The 19,605-nt window shown below is 44.6% G+C and overlaps 1 long non-coding RNA gene across 1 annotated transcript in view; it reads left to right on the top strand.

Moving 5' to 3' along the window:
* The window catches only part of LOC143789764 (uncharacterized), a 38,943-nt gene extending 26,909 nt beyond the window's left edge, over window positions 1-12,034 (top strand). Inside the window, exons 3-4 of the long non-coding RNA XR_013219410.1 lie at window positions 9,151-9,274; window positions 11,863-12,034. This is a non-coding gene — a long non-coding RNA (uncharacterized LOC143789764). The remainder of the gene's footprint in view (window positions 1-9,150; window positions 9,275-11,862) is intronic.
* The last annotated feature ends 7,571 nt before the right edge of the window (window positions 12,035-19,605 follow it).

Here is a 19,605-nt window from a genome sequence, read left to right as displayed (position 1 = left end):
CTTAAGCGCCGCTTTTCTTCCGCTCCTGTGTTGCGCCAGCCTGATGTGTTGCTTCCGTTCCAGGTTGAAGTAGATGCTTCGGAGATCGGAGCAGGTGCAGTTTTGTCGCAGAAAGATGCTGACTGCTCAGTGATGAGACCATGTGCGTTTTTCTCCCGAAAGTTTTCGCCCGCTGAGCGAAATTATGATGTGGGAAATCGGGAACTTCTGGCCATGAAGTGGGCGTTTGAGGAGTGGCGTCATTGGCTTGAGGGTGCTAGACACCAGGTGGTGGTCCTCACTGACCACAAGAATCTAATTTATCTTGAGTCGGCCAGGCGTCTGAATCCTAGACAGGCGCGCTGGTCGTTGTTTTTCTCCCGATTTAACTTTGTGGTATCATATCTGCCTGGGTCTAAGAATGTGAAGGCGGATGCCCTCTCTAGGAGTTTTGAGCCTGACTCGCCGGGTGATTCCGAACCTACCGGCATCCTGAAGGATGGGGTGATATTGTCAGCTGTCTCCCCAGACCTGCGGCGTTCTTTGCAGGAGTTTCAGGTGGATAGGCCTGATCGCTGTCCGCCTGGTAGACTGTTTGTCCCTGATGATTGGACCAGTAGAGTTATCTCGGAGGTTCATTCTTCCGCGTTGACAGGTCATCCTGGAATTTTTGGCACCAGGGATTTGGTGTCTAGGTCCTTCTGGTGGCCTTCTTTGTCTCGAGATGTGCGCATGTTTGTGCAGTCTTGTGATGTTTGTGCTCGGGCCAAGCCCTGCTGTTCTAGGGCTAGTGGGTTGTTGTTGCCCTTGCCTATTCCTAAGAGGCCTTGGACGCACATCTCTATGGACTTTATTTCTGACCTTCCGGTTTCTCGTAGGATGTCTGTCATCTGGGTGATTTGTGACCGTTTTTCCAAAATGGTTCATTTGGTACCTTTGCCCAAATTGCCCTCCTCCTCTGAGTTGGTTCCTCTATTTTTTCAGAATGTGGTGCGTTTGCATGGTATTCCTGAGAATATAGTGTCTGACAGGGGTACTCAGTTTGTGTCTAGATTTTGGCGGACGTTCTGTGCCAGGATGGGCATCGACTTGTCTATTTCGTCTGCATTCCATCCTCAGACTAATGGCCAGACTGAGCGTACTAATCAGACCTTGGAGACTTACTTGAGGTGTTTTGTGTCCGCTGATCAGGATGATTGGCTTGACTTTTTGCCATTGGCAGAGTTTGCCCTTAACAATCGGGCCAGTTCTGCCACTTTGGTTTCTCCATTTTTTTGTAATTCAGGGTTTCACCCTCGGTTTTCGTCCGGTCAATTGGAGTCTTCGGATTGTCCTGGAGTGGATGCTGTGGTTGATAGGATGCATCGGATTTGGGGACAGGTTGTGGACAATCTGAAGTTGTCCCAGGAGAAGACTCAACAGTTCACTAATCGTCATCGGCGTATTGGTCCTCGTCTTTGTGTTGGGGACCTGGTGTGGCTGTCTTCTCGATTTGTTCCTATGAAGGTCTCGTCTCCTAAGTTTAAGCCTCGGTTTATCGGCCCTTATAGGATTCTGGAGGTTCTTAATCCTGTGTCCTTTCGTTTGGACCTCCCAGCATCTTTTACTATCCATAATGTTTTCCATCGGTCATTATTGCGGAGGTATGAGGTACCGGTTGTTCCTTCTGCTGATCCACCTGCTCCTGTGTTGGTTGAGGGTGAATTGGAGTATGTGGTGGAAAAAATCTTGGACTCCCGTGTTTCCAGACGGAAACTTCAGTATCTGGTTAAGTGGAAAGGTTATGGCCAGGAGGATAATTCTTGGGTGACAGCATCTGATGTTCATGCTCCCGATTTGGTTCGTGCATTTCATAGTGCTCATCCAGATCGCCCTGGTGGTTCTGGTGAGGGTTCGGTGCCTCCTCCTTAAGGGGGGGGTACTGTTGTGAATTCAGTTTGTGGGCTCCCCCGGTGGTCTGTTATGGTAGTGCCTCTTATGTGCCTTCCTCCATCTCTGATTACTTGTCGCCACCCTTTAGGGGAGTTTCCTATTTAAGGCTGCTTGGCTGTTAGTCTTATGCCGGCCAACAATGTATCAGTAGCATTCTGTTGCATTCTCCTGCCTCAAGTTCCAGTTCAGCTAAGTTGAATTTCGTTTCTTGTTAATGCTATTTTTGTCCAGCTATCTGCAATGTGACTCTTCAGTGCTGGAAGCTCTTGTGGACGGAAATCACTACTCCAGTGGCATGAGTTGTCACTGGAGTTTAAAGTAATTTCTGGATGGTGTTTTTTGAGTAGTGTTTTTTAAGTTGACCGTGAAGTAACTCTTTCCTGTCCTTCTGCTATCTAGTAAGCGGACCTCACTGTGCTAAATCTGCTGTTCATCCTACGTATGTCATTTCCTCTGAACTCACCGTCAATATCTGTGGGGGGCTACTATCACCTTTTGGGGTTCATCACTGGAGGTAAGGCAGGCCTGTGTATTCCTCTTATAGGGGTAGTTAGATCTCCGGCTGGCGCGTGGTGTCTAGGGCATCGTAGGTACATCCCCTGGCTACTTCCAGTGTTGTGTCAGGTTCAGGTCACGGTCAACTTAGTTTCCATCACCCGAGAGCTAGTCCGTTTGTTATTTTTTCCCCCTGCCATTGGGGTATCATAACAGTGTGGCCACCATCCTCCCCTGACCTCAACCCTATAGAGAACCTTTGGATTATCATCAAGCAAAAGATCTATGAGGGTGGGAAGCAGTTCACATCAAAACAGCAGCTCTGGGAGGCTATTCTGACTTCATGCAAAGAAATACAAGCAGAAGCTCTCCAAAAACTCACAAGTTCAAAGGATGCAAGAATTGTGAAGGTGATCTCAAAGAAAGGTTCCTATGTTAACATGTAACTTGGCCTGTTAGGATGTTTTAGAGTTAAATAGCTTTTTTGTCCAGTGAATGTGACCTCCTAATGCTGCAAATTCCACAAATGAGCATTTTCAGTTCTTTAAAACATATCAAATGTTTAGAAATCCTACTGTGCATAACAATTTGGTACAGTGCATTTTGAGTTTTTATTCCTGCCTATTTTAAATACTCTTTCTGATAGCACACTAGCTGCTGGGCAAGCAAGCTCCTGCAATGCATATTCGGCCAATTCAGGCCAGGTGTCTATTTTGGATGCCCAGTAATCAAAGGGGAATGACGGTTGAGGGAGAACATCGACAATGGCGGAAAAATAGTTAGTAACCATACTGGACAAATGTCTCCTTTCACTTTGAATTGATGCTGCAGTACCTGTCGTGTCTGCGGTCATTGCGAAATCACTCCACAACCTGGTCAGAAAACCCCTCTGTCCAACGCCACTTCTGATTTGTGAACCTCTAACACCTCTGCCCTGTTGCCCCCTGCAGCTCGTGTGAAAACCATCACCGGCGCTGTGTGCTGGGAATGCCTGAATCAAACGGTCTACAAGAGTTGCTTGTTTGGTTGCCAATATTTGTTCAAGGTTCTCATGTGGCATGATATTTTGCAATTTGCCTTTATAGCGAGGATCAAGGAGGCAGGCCAACCAGTAATCGTCATCGGTCATCATTTTAATAATGCGTGGGTCCCTTTTGAGGATACGCAAGGCATAATCCGCCATGTGTGCCAATGTTCCAGTTGTCAAATCTGTGCATGTGTTGGGTTGAGGAGCACTTTCGGGCAAATCAACGTCACTTGTCTTCCTCAAAAAAACAGAACCCAGCCTTGCAACGCCAGCAGTTTCTGTTGCCCCCTGAGAAGCTTCCTCATCCAAAAAATATTCATCCCCATCATCCTCCTCTTCGCCCGCCACCTCGTCCTGTTGACTTCCCTGAGCAGACAATGGCTGACTGTCATCTAAGCTTCCCTCGTCCTCAGCTGCAGACGCCTGCTCCTTAATGTGCGTCAAACTTTGCATCAGCAGACGCATTAGGGGGATGCTCATACTTATTATGGCGTTGTCTGCACTAACCAGCCGTGTGCATTCCTCAAAACACTGAAGGACTTGACACAGGTCTTGTAGCTTCGACCACTGCACACCTGACAACTCCATGTCTGCCATCCAACTGCCTGCCCGTGTATGTGTATCCTCCCAAATACATAACAGCACGCCTCTGTTCGCACAGTCTCTGAAGCATGTGCAGTGTGGAGTTCCACCTTGTTGCAACGTCGATGATTAGGCAATGCTGGGGAAGTTGCAAAGACCGCTGATGGTTCTGTATACGGCTGGAGTGTACGGGCGAACGGCGAATGTGCGAGCAAAGTCTGCACACTCTCAGGAGCAGGTCGGGTAACCCCGGATAACTTTTCAGAAAGCACTGCACCACCAGGTTTAAGGTGTGAGCCAGGCAAGGAATGTGTTCAGTTGTGAAAGGGCTATGGCAGCCATAAAGTTCCTTCTGTTATGACTCACTACCTTGCCTGCCTCAAGATGTACAGTGCCCAGCCATGACTGAGTTTCTTGCTGCAAGAACTCGGACAGTACTTCGGTAAGGTGTGTCTGTTGTCCCCCAAACACTTCATTGCTAATACAGCCTGCTGACGCTTGCCACTAGCTGTTCCATAATGGGACACCTCATGTGCAACAGTGGCAGCTGCGGATGGACTGGTCGTGCGACTGCGGTCTGTGGACGAGCTCTCACTTCTGCTGGAGGACGAGGAGGAGGAGGGGTACGAACGCCTACAGCCAACTGTTTCCTAGACCGTGGGCTAGGAAGAACTGTCCCAATATTGCTGTCCCCTGTGGACCCTGCATCCACCACATTAACCCAGTGTGCAGTGATGGAGACGTAACACCCCTGGCCATGCCTACTGGTCCATGCATCTGTTGTCAGGTGCACCTTTCTACTCACAGATTGCCTGAGTGCATGGACAATGCGGTCTTTTACATGCTTGTGGAGGGCTGGGATGGCTTTTCTCGAAAAGAAGTGTCGACTGGGTAGCTCGTAGCATGGTACAGCGTAGTCCATCAGGGCTTTGAAAGCTTCGGTTTCAACTAACCGGTAGGGCATCATCTCTAACGAGATTAGTCTAGCAATGTGGGCGTTCAAACCCTGTGTACGCGGATACGAGGATGAGTACTTCCTTTTCCTAACGAGAGTCTCATGTAGGGTGAGCTGGACTGGAGAGCTGCATAGGGTGGAACTAGCGGGGGTGTCGGTGGACATGGCAGACTGAGAGAGTGTTGGTGATGGTATTCTTGCTGTTGCCCTACATACAGTGTTTCCTACCACGAACCTGGTGATTCCCTGACGGCTTTGGCCTTGCGACGAAACCGCCACATTTACTGCAGGTGGTGTGGTAAACGGTGGGCTTACAGTGAGGGAAGGGATGTAGCGTTGCTGACTAGCTTCATTGCGAGAGGGTGCTACAACGTTAAGGGACGTTTGGTAGTTAGTCCAGGCTTGCAAGTGCATGGTGGTTAAATGTCTATGCATGCAACTTGTATTTAGATTTTTAACATTCTGACCTCTGCTGAAGGTCCTTGAGCATTTCTTACAGATGACTTTGCACTGATCATTTGGATCTTGGTTAAAAAAATGCCAGACTGCACTCTTCCTACTATCGGATACCTTTTCAGGCATTGCACACTGAGCTACTTTAACCGGATGGCCACGCTGTCCTACAACTGGTTTTAGTTTTGCCACACGTTTTTGACCAGATACGGGCCTGCCAGATGGAACCTGTTGTGATGTTGATGCCTCCTGCGGCTCCTCCTCCTCCGCTTCAGAGCTACTGCTGCCTGCACCCTGTTCCCCCAATGGCTGCCAATCGGGGTCAACAACTGTGTCATCTATGACCTCCTCTTCTATGTCCTGGGCATCTTCCTGTGGGTCACCGTGTAAGCCGGTGCTATAGTGTTCGTGATGGGGCTTAATAGTGTCATCAGGGTCAGATTCTGGATCAGTACACTGCGAGGGCAATGTTCTGATCTGAGTCAAAGGAACAGCATAATAATCTGGCTGTGCATCTGTGCACTCCATGTCCGATTCATCTTGTAATGGGCATGGCCTGTTAACAATTTCACTTTCTAACCCAGGAATGGTATGTGTAAATAGCTCCATGGAGTAACCTGTTGTGTCGCCTGAAGTATCCTTCTCTGTTGTTCTGGGTGAAGAACACAAAGAAGCGACTTGTCCCTGACCAGGAACATCCACTGACTGCTTTTACATTTGGTACTTTCCGAGGAGGAGGCGAAAGAGCTAGAGGCAGAGTCAGCAATGAAAGCCAAAACTTGTTTCTGCTGCTCCGGCTTTAAAAGCAGTTTTCCTACTCCCAGAAAAGGGAGCCTTCGAGGCCTTGTGTAGCCAGACGATGCCGCTGGCTCAACAACTTGAGCCTTAGGTGCTATTTTGCTTTTCCCACTACCACCAGATGCTCCACCACCACCATCATTACCAGCTGGCAATGACCGCCCACGGCCACGACCTCTTCCACCAGACTTCCTCATTCTTGGAAAAATTTAACCAAACTAACAACCATTATGTGGTCCTGTACAAGCAGGTAGAAGGTGTACGTAAACTTGTTGTGAATTTAAATCTCCCTTTTTTATGTGTGGGAGAATGCTGGAAAAAATGGGGCCCACTGTATTACACTACACAGTTTGATTGGCAGAAAGAGGCTGGCAGATATGCCACGAACAGGACTGACGCACGCAGATGCACACACTGGCAATAGAAATCTCACTCTTTATGTGTGGGAGAATGCAGGGAACAATCAGGCCCACTGGATTACACTACACAGTTTGATTGGCAGAAAGAGGCTGGCAGATATGCCACTAACAGGACTGATGCAGATGCACACACTGTCAATAGAAATTTCCCTCTTTATGTGTGGGAGAATGCAGGATTTAATCAGGCCCACTATGTCACAGTATAGTTTCTGTGGCAAAAAATGAATGACAGATACCACAGACAGCACTGGCACAGATGCACAGATTTGGCAAGATTATTCTCCCTTTATTTAAATTTTTTTTTATATGGGAGACAAGTGATTTAATCAGGCCCACTATATCACAGTATAGTTTCTGTGGCACAAAATGAAAGACAGATACCACAGACAGCACAAGCACAGATGCACTGATTGGCAATATAAATCTCCCTTTTTAGGTGTGGGACAGTGCAGAAAAATACAGGCCCACTGTTTTACACTACACAGTTTCAGGGGCTGAAAGTGGCTGGAAGATAATAATAATAAAAAAAAAGGGACTGTACTACAATCACTATCTCCCTACAATAATCTCTGAAAAGTATGGCAGGCAGCAATAAAAAGGACTGCTGCACACAAAAAATGAGGACAAACAAACAAGATAGCTGTGCAGAAAGGAAGGAGCAACAGGATTTGTGCTTTTAAAAAAGCAGTTGGTTTGCACAGCGGCGTACACACAGCAATGCAGCTATCAGGGAGCCTTATAAGCTACAGAGCTGTTGCACAGAAATCTTGCCTCCACTGTCCCTGCAAAGAAAAGGTGGTGTTGGACAGTGGAAATCGCTACAGCACAAGCGGTTTTGGGGTTAATGGACCCTGCCTAACGCTCTCCCTGCTTCTGACGAAGCTGCAGCAACCTCTCCCTATGCTCAGATCAGCAGCAGTAAGATGGCGGTCGGCGGGAACGCCCCTTTATAGCCCCTGTGAAGCCGCAGAAAACAAGCCAATCACTGCCATGCCCTTCTCTAAGATGGTGGGGACCAGGACCTATGTCATCACGCTGCCCACACTCTGCGTGCAGCTTCATTGGCTGAGAAATGGCGCTTTAAGCATCATATGAAACGCGACTTTGGCACAAAGATCGCGTACCGCATGGCCGATCCCATGCTGGGATCTGGTCGGGTTTCATGAAACCCGACTTTGCCAAAAGTTGGCGACTTATGAAAATGACCGATCCGTTTCGCTCAACCCTAGTTACCTAGCGTATAAATGCTGCTGTTTTCCTGAATTTGGCGATGTTTTTCTTTTGTTCCTGCTCCTCTCCGTTCCCGAGATACGGCCCCATCTTCCTTGTCTATAAATTTGTCTTTTGGCCAAGTGTGCATGAAAGAGGAGGTCACATCTCAGGAATGTAGAGGAGCAGGAACGAAAGAAAAGCAATGCTGGATTCAGGAGAACAGCGGCATTTACACCAGGTAACAAAATTCCAAATTTTTGGCATGTGACAGGTCCAGTGTAAACTGGTATCACATCCCTTGTAGCTACAGATCCACTTCCTATCACTTTCTCCACTCATCTGCTAAACTTTGAGATCTTAAGGCTTTTCTTGACATTGGGTCATGACCCTCAAACATATGGAAGACCTCCAAAATGATTCCATTACTGGAAAATATATTTGCGTTAACCAGAATTTATTGTGCAGAACATCTAGTCAGATTTAAAGTAATTACATTTTGTGATCATCATTTATTGAATGGTCAGACACCAGCAATGAATGTCTGGAGGACACTTCAGAACATCTACCTTGGATGGACTCTCGGTTCCTAGATTTCTAAAACTTGGACTCCATATCCATTAATAAACTACTTATCCATCAAGAGTCCTCCTCCTCTCAATGCTCGGTGACAAAACTACATTTTAAGATTAGCCTTTGGGTCACAAGCCTTGAGTCGTTTGTAAAATTAGCTTTAGGTCTAAATTTCAAGAAGATTGCACTTCTCGTAAATGGTGGCTCTGGAGTCCATATGGTTCCAGGAGCTTCTCGGCCTACTTTTTAGGATGTTTTAACAAGTTTTCTTCTTAAGGAAGCCAGATAACTCCACTTCTTGATTTATGGGGGTGGTAGAACATATTTCTCACGAGAGTTTTAGCCACTTTCTTTGCTCTCACTCAGCAATTTTCAGAACTTTCACAGCAATGGAAAAAATGTGCTCAAACGCGTCCATCACTCAATTACTGAGAGCGCGCATCGGGGTCCTCTTCTAGAAATGGATGCAGATGGTACAAAACAATTACACATAAGGTTTCTGCCACTCAAAGTCACACCCTGCTAATCAGTTATGCTGGGAAATGGGGCGATGATGTGACAACTTCCTATCGATTTACACTATGTAGAGAGGCAGGTTGTCAACACTTGCACATGGAGCGGCTGATGCTTTAGTACTAGGGCTCAGTATCTTAGGAACATTGTTAATCCTGTGACAGAAATCAGAGTGTCGATGGAGTTCCCCTTTAATAAAGTCATTATTATTGCAGCTGGCAGCAGTAAGGACCTGAAGTTCTCCTTATGGACATGTGGAAACCACCAGGGTTACTGTCGTCGCTACTGCTTTACCCATGAGAGCTCCGTAGGGGCATTTGGTTGTCCTCGAAAATTCAGGTAGCGTAAAGTTTTCCTGGTGCTTGGAGCGGTCGCAATATTTTCTTGTAAATTAGGTCCACACTTTTTTTTTACAGTCATTTTTCTGTCTTATCTTTTTGTCTTTGTCTAGTAGATTATTCATCTTTAACTGCACAAAATAAAATCTTGATAGCAAGAGTTTATAACTTATTATCTTCCTTCTTCTGAGCTTTTTATAGCCAATTTATGACTATAGGATGGTTGGACTGAACTTTGTAGAAATAAATCAGCCAAAAGGAGCTTAGAGGACGGAAGGTAAGTGTTAAACTCTCCCATCAGAAGCCGCTCACTGATGGATTCTCAGTTAACTCAATGCTAAATTTAAAGGGATAGCCAAAAAATTTTTGAAGGCTTCTTTCTCCTTTAAAGGGAGCCTGTCATTAACTAGTGGCATGTAGGTAAAGGGGCTTTAATCCTGATTAAATCCTATATTCGCACAAAGAAATCTGCAAGGTAAGGATTTTCTCAGCAGCAACGTGTCTTTACATACATGAAATTAGTTTGGGGTATAGAAATCCCGATTTCCAATTCTCTTTAAATGCATATACAGTGGGGCAAAAAAGTATTTAGTCAGTCAGCAATAGTGCAAGTTCCACCACTTAAAAAGATGAGAGGCGTCTGTAATTTACATCATAGGTAGACCTCAACTATGGGAGACAAACTGAGAAAAAAAAATACAGAAAATCACATTGTCTGTTTTTTTAACATTTTATTTGCATATTATGGTGAAAAATAAGTATTTGGTCAGAAACAAACAATCAAGATTTCTGGCTCTCACAGACCTGTAACTTCTTCTTTAAGAGTCTCCTCTTTCCTCCACTCATTACCTGTAGTAATGGCGCCTGTTTAAACTTGTTATCAGTATAAAAAGACACCTGTGCACACCCTCAAACAGTCTGACTCCAAACTCCACTATGGTGAAGACCAAAGAGCTGTCAAAGGACACCAGAAACAAAATTGTAGCCCTGCACCAGGCTGGGAAGACTGAATCTGCAATAGCCAACCAGCTTGGAGTGATGAAATCAACAGTGGGAGCAATAATTAGAAAATGGAAGACATTCAAGACCACTGATAATCTCCCTCGATCTGGGGCTCCACGCAAAATCCCACCCCGTGGGGTCAGAATGATCACAAGAACGGTGAGCAAAAATCCCAGAACCACGCGGGGGGACCTAGTGAATGACCTGCAGAGAGCTGGGACCAATGTAACAAGGCCTACCATAAGTAACACACTACGCCACCATGGACTCAGATCCTGCAGTGCCAGACGTGTCCCACTGCTTAAGCCAGTACATGTCCGGGCCCGTCTGAAGTTTGCTAGAGAGCATTTGGATGATCCAGAGGAGTTTTGGGAGAATGTCCTATGGTCTGATGAAACCAAACTGGAACTGTTTGGTAGAAACACAACTTGTCGTGTTTGGAGGAAAAAGAATACTGAGTTGCATCCATCAAACACCATACCTACTGTAAAGCATAGTGGTGGAAACATCATGCTTTGGGGCTGTTTCTCTGCAAAGGGGCCAGGACGACTGATCCAGGTACATGAAAGAATGAATGGGGCCATGTATCGTGAGATTTTGAGTGCAAACCTCCTTCCATCAGCAAGGGCATTGAAGATGAAACGTGGCTGGGTCTTTCAACATGACAATGATCCAAAGCACACCGCCAGGGCAACGAAGGAGTGGCTTCGTAAGAAGCATTACAAGGTCCTGGAGTGGCCTAGCCAGTCTCCAGATCTCAACCCTATAGAAAACCTTTGGAGGGAGTTGAAAGTCCGTGTTGCCAAGCGAAAAGCCAAAAACATCACTGCTCTAGAGGAGATCTGCATGGAGGAATGGGCCAACATACCAACAACAGTGTGTGGCAACCTTGTGAAGACTTACAGAAAACGTTTGACCTCTGTCATTGCCAACAAAGGATATATTACAAAGTATTGAGATGAAATTTTGTTTCTGACCAAATACTTATTTTCCACCATAATATGCAAATAAAATGTTAAAAAAACAGACAATGTGATTTTCTGGATTTTTTTTCTCAGTTTGTCTCCCATAGTTGAGGTCTACCTATGATGTAAATTACAGACGCCTCTCATCTTTTTAAGTGGTGGAACTTGCACTATTGCTGACTGACTAAATACTTTTTTGCCCCACTGTATTTTGGGCTTTCAATTGTTTTGTTTTTCAATTGAGTTTCATCGAAAATTTAGCATAGAATTAACTGAGAATCTGTGATCGAGCTGCTTCTTATAGGATAGTTTAACACTTATGTTACAGTTCCCTTTAAAAGGAGAAACACTTTTTTTAAAAAAACAACATTTTTTCCCTTAAAACTTTACATATGATCGGAAACCTCCTTAAATCTGCATAAAATCTACTCAATTTCTTAAAAGAACAGTCTAAGAAAAAAGTTTTTGGAGTCAATATATTCCCTACAGAGACAGAAAACTGTCTGGATAGGGATACACCAATCAGGACAGTAGAAAATCTGAGTGCCCGCCCCCAAGGGATCTGTAATGGGGTCTGACAATCGTTATACTGTTCTTTGATCAGAATTCTCTGCTCTTCCAGATGTTGCATCCCCGGGACTTAAATCTTCCTTGTTGAGACTGAGGATCGCCTACAAGTTGCGGGTCCAATCATAAAAATGGCCTGACGGTTACAGAAAGAAAATGCAGCAGAAGCCTTCCAATCCCTCAACAATGTGAACGAGATACTGAAGTAATAAAATTTATTTATTAGAAATCTGTGTATCCGGTTGGCAGGTCCGTCTTTTTTATGCATGGTCTTGTCCCTGGCCAACATGATTTCCCTACGAAAAAAGGATCTGCTGAGGACGAAGTCACCTTAATGGAGAGTGCTCAGTATCGGGCAGTATGAGACCAGGTGTCCGGTGCTGCTCACTGGCCAGAAGTATTCAGTGCTGGGAGTTTCTGCTGGGAGAGGGGCAGAGGAAGCTTTATCAGCCGTAGTCTCAGATTTCATTAGTGAAGGTTCCGATGTGTCAATGTGAAAAAAGAAATGTCTCTGACTTGCACTCCGCAGTCCATCATGAATGGAAACAGCAAATGGATCAACGATACTGGAGTTGGAATAAGTATCTTATATCACTGGGCTGGCATGCACTCGGACCCCACACTTCCTTTACAGCTTGACACATACTGTTTAGTTACTGATTTAATTGAATAGTGGTAGAATTTCTACAAATACAGCGCCACCTCCATGTATGGGTCATGTGTGGTATTGCAGTTCCGGGTCATTCACTTAAATAGAGCTAATCTGCAATACCAGACATAACCTGTGGCCAAATGTGGTGCTATGTTTTTTTTTTATAAAAAGAAAAAAGAGACATGCAATACTGCAGGGATCATCAAATAGTAGTAAATTTTATTAAGTAATAATCCTTAAACCACACCACTCACAATTAAGAACATTTAAAAACACGTAAAACACAACAACAGTCTGCCCAAGAAATAATGGGAAGACAGATCTATACACGCAGGTATGGACCTTTTAAATATATACCCCCACGTTTATAATAAAACAAATTATTCTCCCTAGAGCAAATATATTATTAATAGATTGGTATCTAATATATATGAATAGATAATTCAACAACTAGGATGATATAAGCAGATAATCATATCTTAGCCACTCAAACAGTCAGAAAAACGTGCTTCAGTTAAATACAAAAATAATCAGAAGAAATTCTACTAGACTGGCTGTGAAGGCTGTGTTTTTTTTTTATATTTAAGCCTCCATGGTTTTTAATTAGTTCACCATCTGCAGCAATTGCTGTAGATCCTTCATCAATGGAACTGCAACATTCTTTACAGAAAAAGGTTTGGTAGGTCACGGAGGTCATACAAAAAAAAGGCAAATGGAGACTGAGATGAGCAGTAGAGGAGGGGAGAAAAAAAAAGAAAGCCTTGGAGAAAGCGCAGACTAAGTTTCACACGTCCGTTATTTTCCAGTACCAGAGATGACAGTGTTAGTGTCCAATACTTGCAGCACATGTGTGGCAACCATGTGCCACATCAGTACCACACAGACGGGCTCCAGGGAAGAGGCGCTACAGTAAGCGCTGTTCCCCGGCGCCGGGTGCTGAAGATGACTCATCATTCTCCCCTGCTCTGCCAGTGATTGGCGCGAGCAGGTGAAAATGATGAGTTATATTCAACTGATAACAGCGAGAGCAAGCAGTGGCTGATGGGACTACTACTCCCATCAGCCTTCACCTGCTGCTGCTAATGACAGTGACAGCAGGAGTGGCTGATGGGAGTATTCATCATCCACCACCTGTGCTAGGTGGATTCATGAATCCTATGTCTAATAAAACGTAACGTCACTGGCTGCAAAATATCATTAAGTTTCTATACACAGGTAAAGCTCATGGCATCATCTCACTTTTATGGTATGTGTCCATGGGCCATATTACATCCGGAATAGCTGCGGATTGAACGCTGCATAGAGCCGCAGTGTTCAATCCGCAGCGTCCAGATGTTACAGCATAGTGGAGGGGATTTTGTGAAATCCCGTCTCCACTATGTGTGCGAACACGCACCCAGTGGCCCCGCATTTCCGGACATGCGGCGCGTCTTTTTAGAACGCAGCATATCCGTTTACCTTGTGGCGACATTGCGCCGCCGCAAGGTAAAACACAGGGCCCTATGTGTGGGGTGCGATGATTCTGGATGTGTGCAATGCACATCCGGAATCATTGTGTCTACAGAAGGGGGCGGCACTTTGGGCGGAGCGAGTTTTCCGCTCCGTCCAAAGCGCCGGCCATCCTGAACATGGATACATACCCTAATTGTTCCACTCCTGGTTTTGTCTTATAAATACTGATGTGAAATAATGACCAATACTGACCGTGTGAACGCAACCTATGCCACCACCTTTATCTGCTCCTACAAAAGTGTTAATCATCTCCCAACTTCCCCTGTAGACCCCCCCAAAATACTATTTCAATTCACTCCTGGAGTCCTCACTATTTCGATTCACTCTGTGCGTCCTCACTGCAGCGTCTGTGCCTCTTCTCTGCTCTTAATCACCGTCCTCCAGCTCTGATTGCTGCGGCTGCGCAGTAGCATCACCAGCCTGAGCAGGCGCACTTCCACTGGAGCTGGAATGACGAGTTTTTTGTGCACGAGCAGTGATGTCCTTTGCTCTGCCCACAGTGGGGGAACACACCAGAAGAAGCACAATGTGTAAAGAAAAAGAGGCATGGATAACGAAGAGGCATGGATAACGAAGAGGCATGGATAACGAAGAGGCATGGATAACGAAGAGGCATGGATAACGATGAGGCATGGATAACGAAGAGGCATGGATAACCAAGAGGCATGGATAACCAAGAGGCATGGATAACCAAGAGGCATGGATAACCAAGAGGCATGGATAACGAAGAGGCATGGATAACGAAGAGGCATGGATAACCAAGAGGCATGGATAACGAAGAGGCATGGATAACGAAGAGGCATGGATAACCAAGAGGCGTGGATAACGAAGAGGCATGGATAACGAAGAGGCATGGATAACGAAGAGGCATGGATAACGAAGAGGCATGGATAACGATGAGGCATGGATAACGAAGAGGCATGGATAACCAAGAGGCATGGATAACCAAGAGGCATGGATAACCAAGAGGCATGGATAACCAAGAGGCATGGATAACGAAGAGGCATGGATAACGAAGAGGCATGGATAACGAAGAGGCATGGATAACGATGAGGCATGGATAACGATGAGGCATGGATAACGAAGAGGCATGGATAACCAAGAGGCATGGATAACCAAGAGGCATGGATAACCAAGAGGCATGGATAACCAAGAGGCATGGATAACGAAGAGGCATGGATAACCAAGAGGCATGGATAACCAAGAGGCATGGATAACGAAGAGGCATGGATAACGAAGAGGCATGGATAACGAAGAGGCATGGATAACCAAGAGGCATGGATAACCAAGAGGCATGGATAACCAAGAGGCATGGATAACCAAGAGGCATGGATAAATCGGCATCTGTTACTTTTCACGCCTGTGCAAAGATTTAGCAAGGATTTACAGATGCTGATTTACACATGAGCGCACTGAACAGGCTTTGGAAGATTGACTGCGCACGCGTCATGAGTGTACCCAGATGCAAACATGATTACTTCATTTCATCACACACGTTCACTGTTCATGTAGCTTTAGTAACATATCATTTTTGAACAAACGCTCAGTGAGGCTGAGCACATGGACCTTGTCTTCCATAGCTGCTAATAATTTAATTGATTTATTATCTATCTATATGCATATAAACAGAACTTCATATGTTTTCAGCTTGTTCCCTTTTGCCTCTGATGAAGCCACAGTTTTCATGGCGATACGTGTGGGTCTCTACCCCGATCTCTTTATAGGTTGACACCGTATTTTCCTCTTGGACTTATCATCGGCTTCTTGGACTGTGTCGGTAGGATGTTGGTTATGGTCTTGAACCATTTGACTATACCTCATTATCAGGTCATTTGGGGATGCTACGCAATTCCAGCATTTATCATACTGATATTTATGTTGACATTACTGACTGATCAGCTTTTATCATTTATAGCGGGTTCTTATTCAAAACAGTGACAGATGGGGGAGACTGGAGTCTTATTTTCGGCCTTTGTTCTAGTTATTTTATTTACATTTTTTAAATGTATGTTTTTGGCTCATGTGTGAAATATTAATATCCGTAGGTGACCTCTTGGCTTTACATACCTCTTTTTCTACACAAATCTGGTGATGCTACTGGGCAGGTGCGAGACTTTGGTGACGTAGGTCACATCATCCACATCAATCCAAGCAAGAGGATGGACGTGAGGAGCAGAGAGGAGGCACAGACGCCCAATAGACCAACCACCCTCATTTAAATCCAGCAAGGGTTCAATTCAAGTAGTATTTTGGGGGTGTTTACAGGAGGAGTCAGGAGATGATGAACACATCGGGCAGGTTCCTTTTAAGTCAGATGTGTACGTGTACTAGTGATGAGCGAGCATGCTCGGATAAGGTGTTATGATGCTCCGGTGCTAACCGAGGGTCTTCGGTATAGTCGAAAATATGTTCGCGTTCCCGTGGCTGCATGTCTCATGACTGTTCGACAGCCACAACATATACCAAGATTGTCTGCTTGTTAGGCTGTGAAATATGCAGCCACTGGGACTCGAACATACTATTCGAGCACGCCGAAGACGATCATTTATTACCTGAGCATGCTCAGACAACACCATGAAAAAGCTGATTTAATCAGTCATTGGGTGCCTCCGACAGTCGCTTTGACAGCAGCATTTAGCACGCACCAACAGGGAGGAGAGTCATTCAATACTCTCACTGGCACACCCATGATGCGATGGCGGAGCACCGATGGATTGGTTCGGTTGATGACCCCCATGCCTGTAATTACAATACTCCCATGAAAGCTGGCTTTTAGTTAGCATTCATAGATCATCATGATTTTCACTACACATAGCAGTGTTGATGCCCTGCTATGTATAGCACAAGTAATCAAATGATCGCAGTTTCAAGTCCCCTAAAGGGACTATTAAATAAAGTAAAAAAGGGAGAAGGGAGAAGTAAAAATATGAAAAAAATAGAAATCGAAAGTTCAAATTCTCCCCTATTAGAACATCAAACAAATAAAAAACAAAACACACACACACTTGCTATCGCTGCGCTTGTAAAAGTCTGATCTGTCAATATATAAAATAAATTAATTTCTTCTATAAACGGCGTAAGAAGAAAAAAAAGCAAATAGCAAAAAATTATGGGTTTTTTTGGCCGCACTGCAATAAAACGCAAAAGAGGAGATCCAAACATTATATCTACCCCAAAATAATATCAGTAAAACGTCAGCTCAGGGCACAAAAAAAAAATCTCTCACAGCCCTATATCCCAAGAAGCGAAAATGTTACGGGCCTCGAAAAATGGAAGCAAAAACAAACTTTTTTTTCATTTTTACTTTATAATTATTTATTTTTAAATTTGATTTTTTTTTATACCACTGCTCTAAAAAGTTCCTCTCGGCCATTTAATAATACAAGTTTAGAAAAATAGGAATAAAAGAGTTATATACTCTCAAGTGACAACAAACTCGCTGAATGCTAAATGGATTTAATTGAAGCCCCTGGATCTGGTCATGTCAGGTCAGCTGGAGAGGTGAGTCAAGGACATCCCAATGCCTGCGGAAATACCATCACATACAGGATTGGACAACAGTCTCCGATTTGCCAGTCATCTATGGCTTTTGTCCCCCCAATTGGGATCAAAAACTACATCCAATTTAATCTCAAAACAAAAAAAGTCACAAAAGCCGAATGAGGACAACGACCCCTTCTATTGTCCTAAAAAGCAGAATGTAATTACTAGAACAGGATCTATAGAAAATATCCTACAATTGCCACAGAGTTCCACTAGTGGTTGTAAAACTAGAGGGACATTGACAACCAAAAAAACGTATGCCTGGCAAGTTGTCAAAAACACAGACATTTTTATTTTGAGCCATGTAAGGTCAAGGCGTCCAAGAACATATCTGCTGTAAAGTTACGAGAAGCCTTCATGACTCCAACAGGCGTCCACACCAACACCGCCAATATTAATGACAGTAAATCCAACGTGGCAAACTGCATAAAAGATGAGATTTCCGGGATCCTGGTGATCCAGATGATCAGGCACAGTAACACAGCTAGCAAAAAAAGACATTTGTCCATCCAGTTCAGCCTATATTTAGTCAGAATAAATCCCCAGATCTACGTCCTTATAAAGAACCTAATAACTGTAAGATACTATATCGTTACGCTCCAGGAAGACATCCAGGCCTCTCTTGAACCCCTCGACTGAGTTCGCCATCACCACCTCCTCAGGCAAGCAATTCCAGATTCTCACTGCCCTAACAGTAAAGAATCCTCTTCTATGTTGGTGGAAAAACCTTCTCTCCACCAGACGCAGAGAATGCCCCCTTGTGCCCGTCACCTTCCTTGGTATAAACAGATCCTCGGAGAGATATTTGTATTGTCCCCTTATATACTTATACATGGTTATTAGATTGCCCACCAGTTGTCTTTTTCCTAGACTAAAAAATCCTAATTTTGCTAATCACTCTGGGTATTGTAGTTCTCCCATCCCCTTTATTAATTTTGTTGCCCTCCTTTGTACTCGCTCTAGTTCCATTATATCCTTCCTGAGCACCGGTGCCCAAAACTGTACACAGTCCTCCATGTGCAGTCTAACCAGGGATTTTTACAGAGGCAGTATAATGTTCTCATCATGTGTATCATCATCATCATCATCATCATCAGGCAGCTTGGAAACTTCAGCTGATTAGTCACGAACATTGTTAGCTTTTTCCATTGGACAGCTCACCACTAGAGATCAGCGAATGGAAAAGCGTTCGCCAATCTTAAGTTCGACACGAACGTAGCACATTCAGATTCGTGTTCAATTTTCCAAGCATTTTACCTCAAAGTTGGCAAAATTCGGCCACAGATCGGTAAAATGATCGCACTTCTACTAATGCTTTTGATTTCACTTGTCTAGGATAGTGATGAAGATAAGTGGGGGGACAGGGAGATGTGTTTTATGAGGGGAAGGAGTGTATCTAAGTCAGAGGAGCTGCTGAGTGTAATTTTTTTAAAATAACTTAATATGTGAACACTCCGGCAGTCAAAGGGCCCAGAAACCATCCACAATGTCATGACACGAGGGCTTCTGTGATTAGAAACCGAAGTCACGTTTCCCTCCATATACAAAGCTGACATGTTGTTTTGCCGGGGCCATTTTCTTAGTGTAACAGCGAAGAGAGGCCGCTCTTGCTGCTGCGGAAAGTGAACTTGCCATTAAGTTAGACAGGATCATCTCCTGCTTGAAATCGATCTTCCAGCATCTAACTAGTTTTTGCTAATAGTTTTGTGGAGGCAGGAGTCCACATTTCGTATGTAAAATTGTTTGGGCAAAAACTGTGTTGTAGTCAGTAATCAGGAGTCCCCATTGGCTAATCAAAATTGTTAGGCCTAATATTGGGGTTCAGCAAGGAGGCCCTATTTGCTAATCAAAATCGTTAGGGCTAATAGTATTGTTCAATCACAGTATCTAAGAAAATAAATAGTGATTGTTCATTTAGTGACAGGTGACTGACGGATGTGAGCCTAAGGTTGCTAAACAGCAGGGTACTAGAGGGGAAGGCTACATACAAAATGAGTGGGAAAAAGCGCGGTCCTGATGGAAGGGGAATGGGCTTGGTATTCGACGTGTACGTGGGTTAGGTGTTATTGTTAATGAAAGCTCAACTGAACA

The sequence above is a fragment of the Ranitomeya variabilis genome, unplaced genomic scaffold, assembly GCF_051348905.1.
Source record: "Ranitomeya variabilis isolate aRanVar5 unplaced genomic scaffold, aRanVar5.hap1 Scaffold_321, whole genome shotgun sequence".
NCBI lineage: Eukaryota > Metazoa > Chordata > Amphibia > Anura > Dendrobatidae > Ranitomeya > Ranitomeya variabilis.
The sequence above is the reverse complement of the archived record's forward strand: the minus strand, read 5'-3'. Positions and strand labels throughout refer to the sequence as shown.